Source organism: Lactuca virosa, chromosome 7 (genome assembly GCF_052849685.1).
Source record: "Lactuca virosa cultivar CGN04683 chromosome 7, Lactuca_virosa_CGN04683_v6, whole genome shotgun sequence".
Classification (NCBI taxonomy): Eukaryota; Viridiplantae; Streptophyta; class Magnoliopsida; order Asterales; family Asteraceae; genus Lactuca; species Lactuca virosa.
This window is the reverse complement of record NC_136432.1, coordinates 48,198,299-48,213,679: the sequence shown is the minus strand read 5'-3', so window position 1 is coordinate 48,213,679 and position 15,381 is coordinate 48,198,299. Positions and strand designations below refer to the sequence as shown.

The following is a 15,381-nucleotide window of genomic DNA, read 5'->3' as shown; positions in this document are numbered from 1 at the left end:
CTTAGACCATATAGTGCTTTTGTAAGGCGATATACTTTATGCTCGTTGCCTTTGCTCATATAGCCTTCCAGTTGCGATAAATAAACGGTTTCCTTCAATTCTCCATGTAAGAACGGCGTTTTAACATCTAAGTGGTGAAGCTCCCACCCATGAGTAGCATGTAAGGCTATAAGAAATCGGATGGTTTCGATTCCAGCTATTGGCGCAAATACTTCTTGAAAATCAATACTGGGTTGTTGCACGTAACCTTTAGCAACCAACCTTGCATTGTATTTATTAATGGCGTCGTCTACATTTTTCTTCAATTTGAACACCCACTTGAGTCCAATTCGCTTCACCACCATAGGCTTGTTCACGAGAGTCAAAATATTATTCTTGTTTATCGAATTAATTTATGCATCCATGGATTTGACCTACTCTGGTTCTGTCTTCGCTTCTTCAACCGATATCAAATCGTCATTGATTGTTAGAAGACGTTCTTTGAGATTATCAAGATCAAGCTCATAATCTTGAAATCGTCGTGGAGGTATTCTTGTTCTCGAGGGCCTTTCGTTTACAGCTCCTTGTTAAACATTATTAACCGGATTTGGTAGTTCATTATCTTGTACTTTCGCTCCGTCTCCAACCTCATGATCCAATTCAATCAGTTCCATTGGATCATTGTTTACATCATTTCCTTGATTGTTGTTCGCCTCGTCTTCTGGGTAGTACCATGGTATTATAAATGAGCCCAGTTCTTCATTGTTGGTTCCTGCTTCTTTAATCCAATCCCACCATTTGGTTTCATCAAAAATAACGTATCGAATCACGATTATTTTTTGTGTTACCGGGTTAACTAATCGATAAGCTTTCGTACCCGGTTCGGAACCAACATGCAGTAGTTGTGACATCCCCACTTTCACGGCCAGAAAAGACCAATTTTGTTTATGCTTTATAAAAATCAGAGTACCTATTTTAATAAAGAAGTTGCAGAATTTGTTCCCAGAAAAACATGATAAATACGTTATCAAAGCATTTCCGAAGAAATGTATTTTTATCCATTCTAAAACATTTGGGATGTCATCGTCAATACAGAAACATAAGCATAAACAGAACTTACATTCATTTACACTAGTGATCTACATCTCTTTTAAATCCTTCAGTGTAAAGTAACTTCATATCGACACCTGTGATACAAATAAGCTTGAGTGGGTCAGGTTGGGAAACCGGGTGAGTACATAGGGTTTTCAACCCACAATAATATAATTATTATGTTAAACATCAAACAATCAACCCAATTACCCATCCCCATTATCTTCTTTACTCTTAAGGATCTACCCTAAGATTCAGCTATTCCTCGTTCATTCATTCCTAAGGAGTATCGTAAGGAATCGGCACTAAGTCTGCATAGTCGCCAGGGTTTATCTCGTTTATTGACAGTATCGTTTTCGAGAGTCCACTCGTAATACCTGTCAATGGGTTTTTAGAGTACACCGGGTGAACACATCGTTCACAACACCTACAAGTTGTGAGCCTGCTAGTGTTCCACTAGACTGTTTAGAATAGTCTGTGGTTGTCATCCATACTCTGTTAGATGACGGGGCCATCGCTTGGGTCATCGTTTGGCTCATCGTTCGGCTCATCGTTTTGGCTCATCGTTTTGGCTCATCGCTTTAGCTCATCGTTTTGGCTCATCGCTTTGGCTCATCACTTAGGTGATCGCTTCGCACCATATTTTAGCACTCATATATCATCGCTCATCATTCATCTCATCTTTCATCGCTCATCATTTATCTCATCTTTCATCGCTCATCATTTATCTCACCTCTAATCTACCCATGTTTTACCCAACACATTTTGTAGATATAAAATACATATACAGTTTAGATCATTTAAAACATGTATAAAACGTTTCATCCAGCATAGACAACAAGTATTCAGATAGTATACACACATAGCACATAATCTATATAAAATACTTCATATCTATGTGTAAGATGAAAGTAACTATGCACTCACTTGTTAAGGTGGTGATTCCAAATTCGGGCAGCGTTTCGCTTCTAACGATTCTATTTTCCTTCGACGAAACCTAACATTATTATCGCTAAAATTTAGTCTAATATTTATTGCGACTAATTATTAGTCTAGATTCGTCATTAACTCAGAGTTTACTTCATGATCTATCAAGTAAGGAACAACCAGGTAGGATCATATCGGAGGTAGAGTCCGTTTGGTACAGGAAGTATACTATTTGGAAATCCCACTTTAAACACCTCACTAAATCACAGCCTAGACATCATTCCCGTAAGTAGATCAATCAGTATAACGACTTTGAATCACCGATAGATCTTATTTATAGGTTCATAATAACGATATTATATTTATATATAACTATATTTAAAGTATGGTAGGCGTATCTCACTTACAGCGGGTTTTATTAAAAACCGGGCTTCGCTGGAGCAGCTTTTTCGAGCCGAAAAGCTCTTCTTCTCGGAGCCGTCGAGCGCTCCAGGGCTTTCTTCTAGCGCTAGGGGAGTTCCCTAGGGCTTGGGGGGGGGGGGGGGGGGTTTAGGAGGTTTAGAGAGAATGTAGAGAGAAGAAAGAATGGGAAAGGTGTGATGAGAATGAGGGTGCGAGAGGTTCTATTTATAGGGTGAAATATGGCTGAACTTGGTGCCACATGTCACCATCTGGTGGCAAGACTTGGGGAGAAAGCAATGGCCAAGATTGTGCCACGTCACCCATTTTCGCACAGCACACTTCCGACTTCTAAAATCCGTAACTTTCACATACGAGCTCCGTTTTTGACATTCTTTATATCCACGCGTAGGTAAAAATAAGATCTACAACTTTCCTTTTGACTCCGTCGGCTAATTCTCGACCGATCTATAGATTTAACAGTAGGAGGTGATTACACTGTTAAATGTCCGCGTAAAATTCATAACTTCTACATACGGACTCCGTTTTCGTCTGTCTTTTTGTCGTTGAGTTCCTATTAATGAGATCTTCAATTCTCATTTAGGTCGTGTTGGCAAAAAACCATTCGATCTAAAATTCGAGTTTCGGGTCGTGCACTGCTATGCCAAATCTTAGAAAAATCATAACTTCCTCGTACGAAGTCAGATTTGGACGTTCTTTTTATGCACACTCTCGGTTTAACATATAGTACGACTTTCGTTTAGAGCGCTAAGTCTAGAAAGTATTTTATCGTAAATTCACTTTTTACGATTCCCGGTGTCGTGTCGGTTTTGCCGTAAAAACTTCGACTGGTCATAACTTCTTCGTTATAACTCGGATTTCGGCGTTCTTTATATGTACGGAACCCTTGAGACATATTCTACAACTTGGTTAAGATTATTTATTCTAAATAATCTTTTGTCGAAAAGTCGTTTTCGACACTTATTGCCTCTAAATTGACTAGCCCGGATCTGCGGGCGTTACACTAGTGGTCTTGATCTTGCATCCAACTTCTTTAGATTAATCAGTTTAACTTTTGCATGTGCTAGATACCCAAATATACAAACATTTCATAAATTCGATTTTCTTTTATACAACTTTTCGTAAGGAGTTGTATCACCAAGGACTCTTGTGTAAACACGATTGATTAGATTTGTAGAGTGATTTACCGCTTCTCCCCATAAGTAGTTTGGAACATGCATTGCCTTCATTATACTTTGTGTCATGTCTATAAGTGTTCGGTTTCTTCGTTCCACAATTCTGTTTTGTTGTGGAGAGTATGGGGCGGTAAGGTGACGTTCGACTCCGTTTTGATCACAAAAAGAATTAAACTCGAGAGAAGTAAACTCACCTCCCAATGGCGGAGGCATATTGAGGCAAGGCCCACCCACAATTTTTTTTTCTTATATGATCCATATATATTTTTTATATATATAAAAGAAGTTAGAGGCTAGTGGCCCACCCCAATTATAAATAAGGAACCGGATATAAGAGAAAGTACGCCGCTTAATTTGACGATTGTATACACCCTTTTGACCTTTTCCAATTCAAGAATTTATCATGCCTATTTTTTAATAATTTGGTTCTTCGTTTTCTTCTAGCCCTCAACGATCAGTGTTAATTATATCATTTGTTAATCGTTATTCGTTGATCGTCATCATCAGGTTACTTATTAATTTTTTTTCTGTTATCCTAGTTATTCAATTACTTCATTATTGTTTTTATTTTCATCGTAGATTAAATTTTTTTATCATAGGTTTTTAATAAATTAGGTTATTACTTCTTGCTATGAATTAATTATTTGTATTATTATATTATATGTAAGTTTGTTTTGTATAAAAATATAAGAGTATGTTGGTAATTGAAATTTTTTGTGATTAGTGAATTTTGTTGAGCAATGGGAACAAAGCAAAAAAGATTAGATTCGTTTTTTACGAGCAATGTTTTACCAAGATATCGCTAAGCTTTTTTGTTTAGATTCCATTTTAGATGATTTTAATGATTTAATAGACCGTCGTGTGCAACTTAAATAACAACTTACTTTAATGAATACATTGTTACATTTTGTTATCATCTGAATTATTTTTTCTATTCGTTCATATTTTATAAATTATTTGGCCTACCCTAAAACAAAATCCTGGCTACGCCACTATCACCTCCTCGATCACTTCTAAACACTTACAAAGGCTTTCCAATTTCATTCTCCACCAAAGCTTTGAACTTTATAAAGTGTGTAAACGCCTCACTCTTCTCTTTCATGAGATAAATCCACATAAATCGTGAAAAATCATCAATTAGTGTGAAGACATATCAAATTTTACCCTTGGTTGCCGGCGTGATCGGACCGCATAAATCACCGTGAACTAATTCCAATGGTTTTTTGCTTTGTATGTCGTCATAGTTGGGAATGAATTTCTTGTTAGCTTTCCCACCAAGCAAGATTCACACAATTGATTCTCATGATCAAATTGAGGTAACCATTTGACTAGACCCTTCTTGGACATCTTTTTCATTGACTCGAAAGTGATGTGCCCAAGTCTTGCATGTCATCGCCACGTATCTTCGCTTAGTCTTGAATGAAGGCAAACATGCACTCCAATTTGTAATTTTATTTTATAAAGGCGGATTGGAGTTCTTTGTACTTTTATTAATAAGCAATTATCGGCATCGTGCATGGTCAAATAGATGTCTTTCATTCGAATATCACATCCGCTTCAGTTGCTTGTCCGAGACTAATAATATTGTTCTTGAGATCCGATATGTAGTAAATCTCCATCATCTATCTTTGTTGAGCCCTCCTGCCTTGGAAAAGTATAGAACCTTTTCCCTTGATTTTTACACACAAATTATCTCCGAATTTAACCCTCCCGATTATGCCTTCATCAAGTTCGGAGAAAAATGACCGGTTTCCCGTCATGTGATTGCTCTCCCCGTTATCCAAATACCACACATCGTTGTCTTGTGAGTCGTATCGACACAATATCACCTTTTCTTCGTTTAAAAATATGGTCTCGTGTAAAAATACGGTCTCGTCGGTATTGTTATATTCGAAAAAATTATTTTCTTGTAATTTTTGGAGTCGGTCCGGACATTGAGACGCGAAGTGGCCTTGTTTATCACACCGGTAACAAATAATTTTAGATCGGTCCTTTTTCGGTTTATGGTTCAGATCAGAATTGGAATTGGGCCTGTTGTTGGACTGGTTATTATTGGACCGAGTGTTATTAGGCCTTCCTTCTTGGGCTTGTTTTGTTTTAGACCCACTTGGGCCTGATCCACTTGACCCATTCGACCCACAGGATCTGGATCTGTGTGCATTGTTCCCAGCCGCATAAGACCCGTAATCCATTGGCTTCCCCTTTCTTCTCCAGTTCCGATTCCCGCTTCCACCATCGACGAACAGAGCCTTCGATCCTGCTTCGCCATCATCTGCCTCCTGCACCCTCTCCTCTTAAGCCTTCAATCGCCCGACGATGTACTCGAACCCCACTGTCTTCAAGTCGAAGACCTGCTAGAGCGACGCCACGATAAATTTTCTCGGTACGGATTTTAACAATTTCTTCACCATCTTCGATTCTTCGATGGTTTCTCCCAGCGATGCCGACTTAGAGGCGATTCCTGACAACTTCCCAGCAAAGGTATGGATTGATTCCTTCTCCGTCATCACCAATCTATCAAATTCGGAATTTAGGGTTTGAATTCGGGCTTCTTTCACCCGATCGGCGCCAACGTGCCTTGCTTTGATCGAATTCCAGAGGGTTTAAGCTGATTCAAAATCTCCCAGTTGCATAATCAGCGATTCCAGTATAGTATCGCTTGGTAGATCAATCCAATTGACAGGTAATTTTTTTCTTCGTTTTCTTCTGTTCCTGGATCAATTATGGTCCAGGACTTTTGAATTCTCAATACCACTTTCATCCTCAGTGACCATACCGTGTAATTTGTTGAGTTCAACATGGGACATGCTACGGTGGTTGACCCAATCTCCTTCACTCTCCCCGAAGGAGGCTCTGCATCCTCTTCAACATTCGACATGTTGACCTAGCTTGTCAACAGGTAACAAAAGCGATCTCACAACCTTCGGTTGCTTGGCTCTGATACCAATTAAAGTGAACAAGAACGAAATCAAAATACCTCTTTGATTTTATTAGGAAAATAAACTAAAAACCTAATTACAATTGTTCTCGTAATCATAAACTCGATTATAGACATGTATATATAGATTCTAATCACCGACTTGTGAAATAGAATATGGAAACTAGGAACCGACTTGTTAAAATAGTTTCCTAAAACTTAGTTGCCTAAATTGGATTGCTTGATCCTCAAACTTAGGATTCCAACAGTTTTGTCATTAATAATGTTAATTTAATAAAAGCATGGATTAGACCAACCGAACATGTAAACTTTAGTAAAAAAAAGAGAGAATTTACAAATGATAATCAATAAAGTAATACACAAATAATGATCATAAATAATGAAAGAAACCCATCTCACTCCTTGTACGATGATAACTAAAATTATTAATGTGTTTTGATGTTGTGAAAAAAAATACACAAATAGTGAAAGCACAAGAAATTGTACCAAAAATCATGATCATTATCAGATAATCAGTTGATCAAAGCTAAGGATAGTCGAGTAATTTAAGATTTATCTCTTAATCAGTTCTTTTCTACAACAACTACTTGCATGCTATTGAAAATTCATGTTTAAATGCCGAATTATTTTGATGATGAATTAGTTCTATCGAATGGAAAAGTTGATGAAAATGGTGTTCTATGGGCTAAGTTTGTAACTTTGATATGTTACTATTTTGTGGAAAAAGGTGATGATTTCCAACTGAAACTAAATAAAAGAGAAACATTGTGGATTTAAACTTGTGGAGTGAAGGCTATGGTCGATATGGGAAATTGAAAAAATTCATAGAGTGGCAATCGTATTTACAAACATCACTACTGAGAATGCTCAATTCAAATTCCATGGAGCAACAAATTTATATGCATTTGCAATTCCTTTGACAATGTGCAGCCTAAACATATATTACAAGCAACATTAATCAATTAACATCATCACCTTTACGACCACGATCAAGCAAGAATACCTCTCAAACTTAATCACTATCAGAGACACTTATCAGAGTATGAAGGTGACATAACATCAGCAAATTTCATATTTCATGGAAAAATGTAGGTTGCGTTTACTTACGGAAAAACAGTTTTCATTTTCCCTTCTTCATTTTCCCTTTTCGGTTTCTGTTTTCCGATTTCAGTTTTCATTGGAAAATTTAGAAAACACGGTTAGTTAAAACTTATTTATTTTTCATTTTCAGTTTTAGAAAATTTGAAAACGTGTTTAGATGTGTATTTTTTTATCCGTTTTCACTTTTAGAAAACGGTAGCGGTGATAGGGTGGGGGTGGGGGCGGCAACGGATGGCATTGGTGGTGTCGATGATGGCGACGGTGGTGGTGGTGGTAACAAGGGTGGCGGAGGCGGCGGTGGTGATATTGGTGATATGGTAGTGGTGGTGGTGATGGTGATGGTAGGTCGGGTGATTGTGGTAGTGGTGTTGGGTGGGTGGGTGTATGTGTGTGGGTATGGATGTGTGTGTGTTTGTGGGGGTAGGGTGCGTGTGTGTGAGGGGGGGGGGGGGTGTGGGTGTGGGTAGGGGTTGGGGGGTGTATGGGTGTGTGTTTGTGGATGGGGGTCGGTGTATGTTTGTGTGTGTGTGTGTGTTTGTGGGGGTGTAAGGGTCGGTGTATGTGTGTGTGTGTGATGGGGGGGGGGGGTGGGTGTGTGTGTGTGTGTGGGGGGGGGGGTCGGTGTGTCTTTGTAGGGGTGTATGTGTGTTTGTGGGGGGATTTGGGTGTGTGTGAGTGTGTGTGTTTGTAGGGGTGGGTGTGGGTAGGTTGGGGTGTTAAGATAGGGGTATGTAGAGGTGAGTGGGGTGGAAGTGGGTGTGTTAGTATTTTAGAAAAATTTTGGAATTAGAAAAATGTGGAAAACAATGATTATCAGTTTTCCAAAAATTTCCAACTTATTTGTAATTTTAGAAAACAGAAAATTTTCATTTTCCGTTAAAAATTTAGAAAAATAGACGAACTAAATGCGTTTTCAAAATTCTCATTTTTCTTGAAATTTTTTTCCGGAAAATGGCCTATTTTTCCGCAACTAAACGCACCCGTAACCTTTCAACACCCCCTAAGTACAAAATTTAGACTTGAGTGAAGGTTAATTGAAAAAAAAGGTTAACCAATAAAGTACTATTAAAGCTAATGATGATATGATTTTCCATATTAGGTAATGTTTCATAACCGTTTGTCGGGAAGAGTATAACAAACATTTGAATTGATATTTTAAACGGATATGAAATATTTGAATTGCTCAAGAAAATGCCATAAATCATAAAGAATGGAAATTACAAACAAAAACAAGGCTTATAAACTACAATAAATGCGTTGGAGTAACAACTAATAATGCATCGACCAAATAAAGAAAGATCATGCTAAACGGTCAATCGATCGATAATTTGAAGTAAGAAATGATCCAAAACACAAAAGATGAAAATATTTCACAATAACAAAAATGCCTAAACATGAATTCAATGCATCACCAGTCTCTACTTTCAACTGAATCACTCTGAATCATTCTCACTCTCTCTCTCACTTTCACTCTCACTCTCACTATCAGACCAATTATAAGTAACACCAGGAGATGTGATATTTGATGGAACAACAAAACCTTTAGCTTCCAAATGAGGCACAACCTACCAACAAAAAAATACAAGTGAAAAGGAAAACAAAAATTAGATCCATGCATTGCATGTATGTATTACTTATGAATACTGCAAGCAAAAATATAGCTATGACATCTGGTAAGAATATACAGAAACCCAAGAAGCAGAAACAAATACATTATTAATGGTCCATAAACAGTAAAGTACTAATAAAGCTAATGATTCTATAATTTTTATAAAGATATAGATTGTGAGAGGAAAAGAAATTTTACCTTAGAACAGAAACTTCCAATTTTAAGCTCCTTGAGATAGGGGAGGTTTAGAATAAGTCCTTTAAGCTTCCTTCCTTTAGGTGTTCTAATCAAATGCCGCATCTGTGTATAATTTAAGTCAGCTTTGACTAAAGAAGACACACTTGGCAAAAAAAGCTTCTCCAACAACAGATCACCTTTGATTGTTAGTGATAAAATATTTGGAGCATTGATTTCAAGAGTATCATGAAGATCATCATAAAAGTAGTTAGCATCATAGTATTCAGATACCACCAACTTCTTTACGCTTTTTGAAGTAATATTGAGGCGCTTATAGCCATAGCACCATTCCAATTCCAAAGTTTCCAATACAGGACTACCAGATAATATGTTTTCAATCAAATCTTCATCTAATTTCCCACTGGATATACACAAACTCCTAAGATTTTTCCAACTAATCGCCCCAGTTGGATTCAATATGCAGCCTTCTAATGTCAGATGTGTAAAACATGAACGGATGAAAAAAAATTGATCTACCATAAATTCAGCTTCTAATGACACACCACGTAATGTTAAATCAAGCTCTTCAACGTTACATCTTATAGCATAACGAATCCAATTGTTGACTTGTGATTCGAATCCGCTATACCTACTGGTATTCACTACGAATTTATTGAGCTTCAATGGGCAACATTGAGTTAGGGTTTTGTCAACCGACAAAACGAAATTGGACCATGGGAGATTATCCTGATTATGTTTGAAAACTAGAATAGGAAGCAAAGTCCAAAGCTGTTCCCATCGTTTAGAGAGTGTACTTGTTCTGATCGCGTCTTTTGTGGAGGGTAAACGAGACAGGATTTCAACAAGCACGCAATTTGGCAACAAGCTGATTCGATCATCTTTCGATTCATCTCCGACTTTGTGAAGCTTTCTCCGTTTTGAGGGAATTTTACGTTGAGTTTTTCCTTCTTTCACCATTTCTACGGCGGCAGCAGACTCCACGCCGGTTTCCCCCTCGAAAACACTACAGTCTACACAAAACTCACATTCGGCGCAAAAGTATTAGTGAAAAGAAGTTCTGGTTTTACCCCTACACTTTGAAAAAATACAGACCGGACCTTATAAAAGTGAGAACTATTTCGATTTTCAACTCACTTTTTATTGACCGATTATCACCCAAGTGTTAAAAATATCGGGTTGACATGCAAACCAAGTTTAATTTTATCACCCAAGTGTTAAAAATATCCGGTAGGCAGTAGACATGCAAACCAAGTTTAATTTTATGGTAATTAATCACATCTCTTACACTAGCAAAATATTTTATAAAGTTCTAAATCGTACCTAACGACTTTAGTCAAGTTTGACTTTAGTTGTTTAAGAATTCAGTGCCACCTGCACTTTGAAACACCTTAACCTTGCATGAAAATTGAGTTTGAACAAATGCCAGAAAAATTTAAGCACTGTGGCAAAATTAGATTTGTGCTTGAAGGGATAGAACCAAGTAAATCGAGAGAATTCATCGACAAAAATAACATAATATATATAACCATCTGTAGATGAAACAAACAGTTGAAGGGCCCCCAAATCACAATGTATCATATGCAACACATGCAAAGATTGTTTTTCATTTAAAGGAAACAGAAGCTTATGACTTTTAGAAATCTCACAAGATGAGCAAACACTAGGTTTAGGTAAAAGAGAAGTAGGTTTAGGTAAAAGAGAAGTAACAAACAAATTACCATGTTTATGTAACAAAGAAATAGTAGAAAACGAAACATGTCCTAGACGGCTATGTTAGAGCTCATAAGACGCAGTCAATCGATTTGAGTTTAGTTGAGCAACCAAAGCTTTATGCCATGCTAAGCACATAGAGTCCATTATCAACCATGCCCTTTGCTAGCACCTCCTTGGTGTGTCATTTCTAAATTGCAAATTTATGATTAGAAAACAACACATCAACAGGAGAATCAGATGTTAATGTACTTATGGAAAGAATATTATTGGTAAGTTTTGGAACCAAAAGAACATCCGCTAGATTAATACCTTTTGTAAGAGATGATTTACCAATTTGAGAGATATTTAGAATATTACCATTTCCAAAAGCAACATGTTCATTCCCATTGTATGGAGTGGAGGTGGTAAGATTAGTAGCCGATGGTGACATGTGTGTAGAAGCGCAAAAATCAACATACCAATCAGAGGAGTTATCATGAACATTAAACTTAGCAGTAAAGGCATGGGCTAAGTTTGCATCAAGATTAGGACCATGGGTTGCAAAAGTAAAAAGATCCGGACATTGAGAAGCCTAATGCCCGTCTTTTCGGCATAGCTGACAATGAGGAGGGCGACGAGCACTCCCCCGTCCACCAGAATGGGCACCACGGCCACCACGAGAGAAATAGTCATGGGTGGAGCTGCTAGAGGATTGAGATTGATGGGCGTTGAATGTGACTGGCTGTGTGGTGGCACCATGAACATAGCGGAGAAACAATTTGTGCCCTTCAGCTTGTGAGAGAAGATCACGGAAATGAGGTCTTGGTTTGATAGCCCTATGAGTAGTTGAAAATGTCTCAAAATAGGGACCAAGACCACATAAAAATCATTAAGATTTGTCGGACTCGTCCACTAGTTGTCCAATTGTTGCAAGTTGATCACAAATTGATTTAAGTTTTTTACCATAATCGGAGACAGTAGACGAACCTTTTTGAAGTTTCCTTAAGGAATCTTTGATATTTTGCATTCTTTCAACTGAGTCATGGTTGTAGGTCGACTCAAGGGTGGTCCACACTTCTCGAGCAGTCGAGTGACCTAAAATCTCTGCAAGAGGTATGGAGGATTAAAAGTTCACATTGATCATCCCCATCTAGTACGAGTGGACTAGGATAAACTTGTTTCAACCAAAATCGTCTCAAAGGGATGAATGGAATCACCATTGATGTGCGAAAAGGTTTTGATATTTGAGAAGGGGAATGATTTGGTTTTTCCACAGAATAAAGTTTCATGAAGAGAGCTTAATAGTAAGCATGTACGAGAGAGAGAGAGAGAGAGAGAGAGAGAGAGAGAGAGAGAGAGAGAGAGAGAGAGAGTACCATTGTTGGAGGTACTGCCATTAGCCATGGTGATCGAGATGAAAATAGGAGAAGTAGAAGAGGATCGGATATGGTTGATACCATATTAGAGTAATTATTATTCATCTCCAATAATATGTGGAGTGTAAGGTATATTGATATTTATAATGAATATAAGATACATTATAATGGTAATTCAAGTACAACAATATTCCTATCAATTAGGAGTAGATAGATCAATCTTGTTCATGTAATCTTATCATTAATAAGAAGGCACTTGACAGTGAGACAACTGCGACATTTCTAACTTAGGAGCCTTCAAGGCAAAGATTGAGAAAGAGTTCATCAACTTACAAACACAAAGCATAACTTTTGAGATATACCAACATTCTTTGATGTTTGACTGAGGTATCATTCTCTACACCGCTTATTATTTTTTAAATGAATCACATGGACGCTTGGTGAAAAATTAGTTTTGTGATTTTGTTTTGGTTTTCACTATACTGCATTTTGAATGGAAATCGAATAAAGCACCAACATTAATAGCATCTTAACAATGATTACCTACTTTGTGGTATTTGGTACATCTCACATATATACATACAATTTGATACATACAATTTGTTGCAATCATACTTATAGTTATATATAGTACACTTAACATGCTCTCTCTCTCCCTCTCTCTCTCTCTCTCTCTATATATATATATATATATATATATATATATATATATATATATATATATATATATATATATAGAGAGAGAGAGAGAGAGAGAGAGAGTTAGGTTCAAATGTTTTCAACAAGTATTGTGTGCACATATGGACCAATCAGAATTTAGCACAAATTAAATTTTTAAATAAATCAATAAGGGTAAATTAGTAATATTGCTTGTATATTAAATAAATTCCAAAAGTAAAATCAAATCAAATCCCTAAAAATTTGAAATCAGTTTTTAAACCCTACAAAAATCACCATACCACAAAAGTAATTGACGTGTTCTTTCCCCACAGCAGCCATTAAACACCAAATCACAACCATTGACGTCTCTTTCTTCATTGGAGACAATCGCATTCGGTAAGTGTATTATGATCAGGGGTATTTTTGGTACCTGATATGAAGCAGGAGACAATCTCGATCTACCACCGCCTTGCCTCCTAAAGATGGCTCTTATTGCCGCCACACCTACAGATGGTGTCGACTCAATGTTTTCACAGAGGGTGCCGACTCCATGTCTGCAACATGATGCGAAATTTTATAACATGTTTATTATTTCATCCTACTCTCTCAATATTGTGGGTCTCTTTAATTAATAAATTTATTTGTAAATCCAATTTATTATCTTGGGTTCAGTTTTATCTCGATCTGAATGTGATTGAATTCTTTAAGGAAGAAAAAAATCATTGATACTTCTACATAGTAAAACAATGTAATTGCATTTTGCTGATATTCGAGCCCTAACAAATTAATCAAAAAAGCAAGCAGAAAGAAAGGATATAGGAATAGAAAGAAAGGATATAGGAATACATCGACTGTAATCACCATGTTAAGTTTCCATCTTTCTTATTAGTTCTTTTTATATAAAGGCTTCCACTACAAGATAAAATGCATTGAATTTTGTATTAACCCAATTAATAACGCTTTGAACCTTGGATTTATAAATACAATAAAAATGGTTAGATGAATGTATCATATCTATTTCTATTAGAATATATTTACATGATCATTCTACAAAAATAATTACATTCCAGATTCTATTAGAATATATTTACATGATCGTTCTAACAGTGGTCTGGTGGTTTAGAAATCGTGATGGGAGGGAGGCGGCTGGGACGGCTGCAAATTGAGGGCGGACTGTCGATCCTCGACCATCCATCGTGGGTTCCCATCTCGTTGTCGGCGAAATCAGTTGGAAGAGAGAAGTAAGGCAGATCAGCAACTAGTATGGGTGTTTGGCTTTGAACCTTGTGGTATGCATTCTAAATCAAATATCTTGCTGGAAATTATGTTTATAGGTAAACTATTGCAAGTAAATCAAATATGGTTTTTTGCTACTATTAACCATTTTTGTGTTTGATTTTTGACAAGGAATGTGTGATTTGATTTTGCGGATTCGGCATAGTTTCTGTTGATTGATTTCCTATTAAGAGACATAGAGTTGGAGAGAGTAGACATGATTGATGGAGATATAAATGTTAATTATATGAGAATAACCTTGGGTTTTGGTTTTCTGCTTTAGATCGATGGAGATGGAGGGGGAACGTGTTGCATGAGAAGAGGTTCAAGACGGTACAAACAATATTCATTCGATATGTATTTCTTTCTATTTTAAAATTTTCCGTTACACTAGGACTGATATCTATTAATCTGCGTTATATTACCTCAAGTATATGAAATTAGTGTATTCAATTTCCCACCAATTTTGTTTTGATTTTGGCACATTTTGTCTATGGCTTTTTTTTTCTAAACGGCTAAATTTTTTTATTAAAAGCAACTAGCAAGGAGCTAGAGAAAAAAAACAATTACATAGAAATTAAAGGGTTCTTTAACCACTCAGACAAAGACATAAAAACATTTCAATTCCTACTAGAAAACCCCAAAAAGAATAATCAACCATCATATCAAAAATTAGCTCCTTCCCTTTGCCATTATTCCTAAATAGCACATTGTTTCTATACTTCTACAGAACCAACAAAGTAGTCTGCACAATCACAATCACTTGAAGGAGTTCTCTTCTTAGTTTAGTAATTATCAAAGATTCCGACCAAGAAAGTAAACTCGAAATACGCAAATGAGAAGGAACTTGCATTTCCACCCATTGAGAAACAGAAGCCCATGTACGCGCTGCAATTTCACATTCCCCAAACAAGTGCTTCAAGTTTTCAACATGTGGAA

The 15,381-nt window shown here is 36.8% G+C and overlaps 1 long non-coding RNA gene across 1 annotated transcript; it reads left to right on the top strand.

Annotated features, from left to right (window-relative positions):
• Positions 1–5,775: 5,775 nt before the first annotated feature.
• Positions 5,776–14,927, top strand: LOC145124900 (uncharacterized). The gene is made up of 3 exons (XR_013715733.1): positions 5,776–6,492; positions 14,291–14,456; positions 14,575–14,927. It is a non-coding gene; the product is annotated as an uncharacterized LOC145124900 (long non-coding RNA).
• The last annotated feature ends 454 nt before the right edge of the window (positions 14,928–15,381 follow it).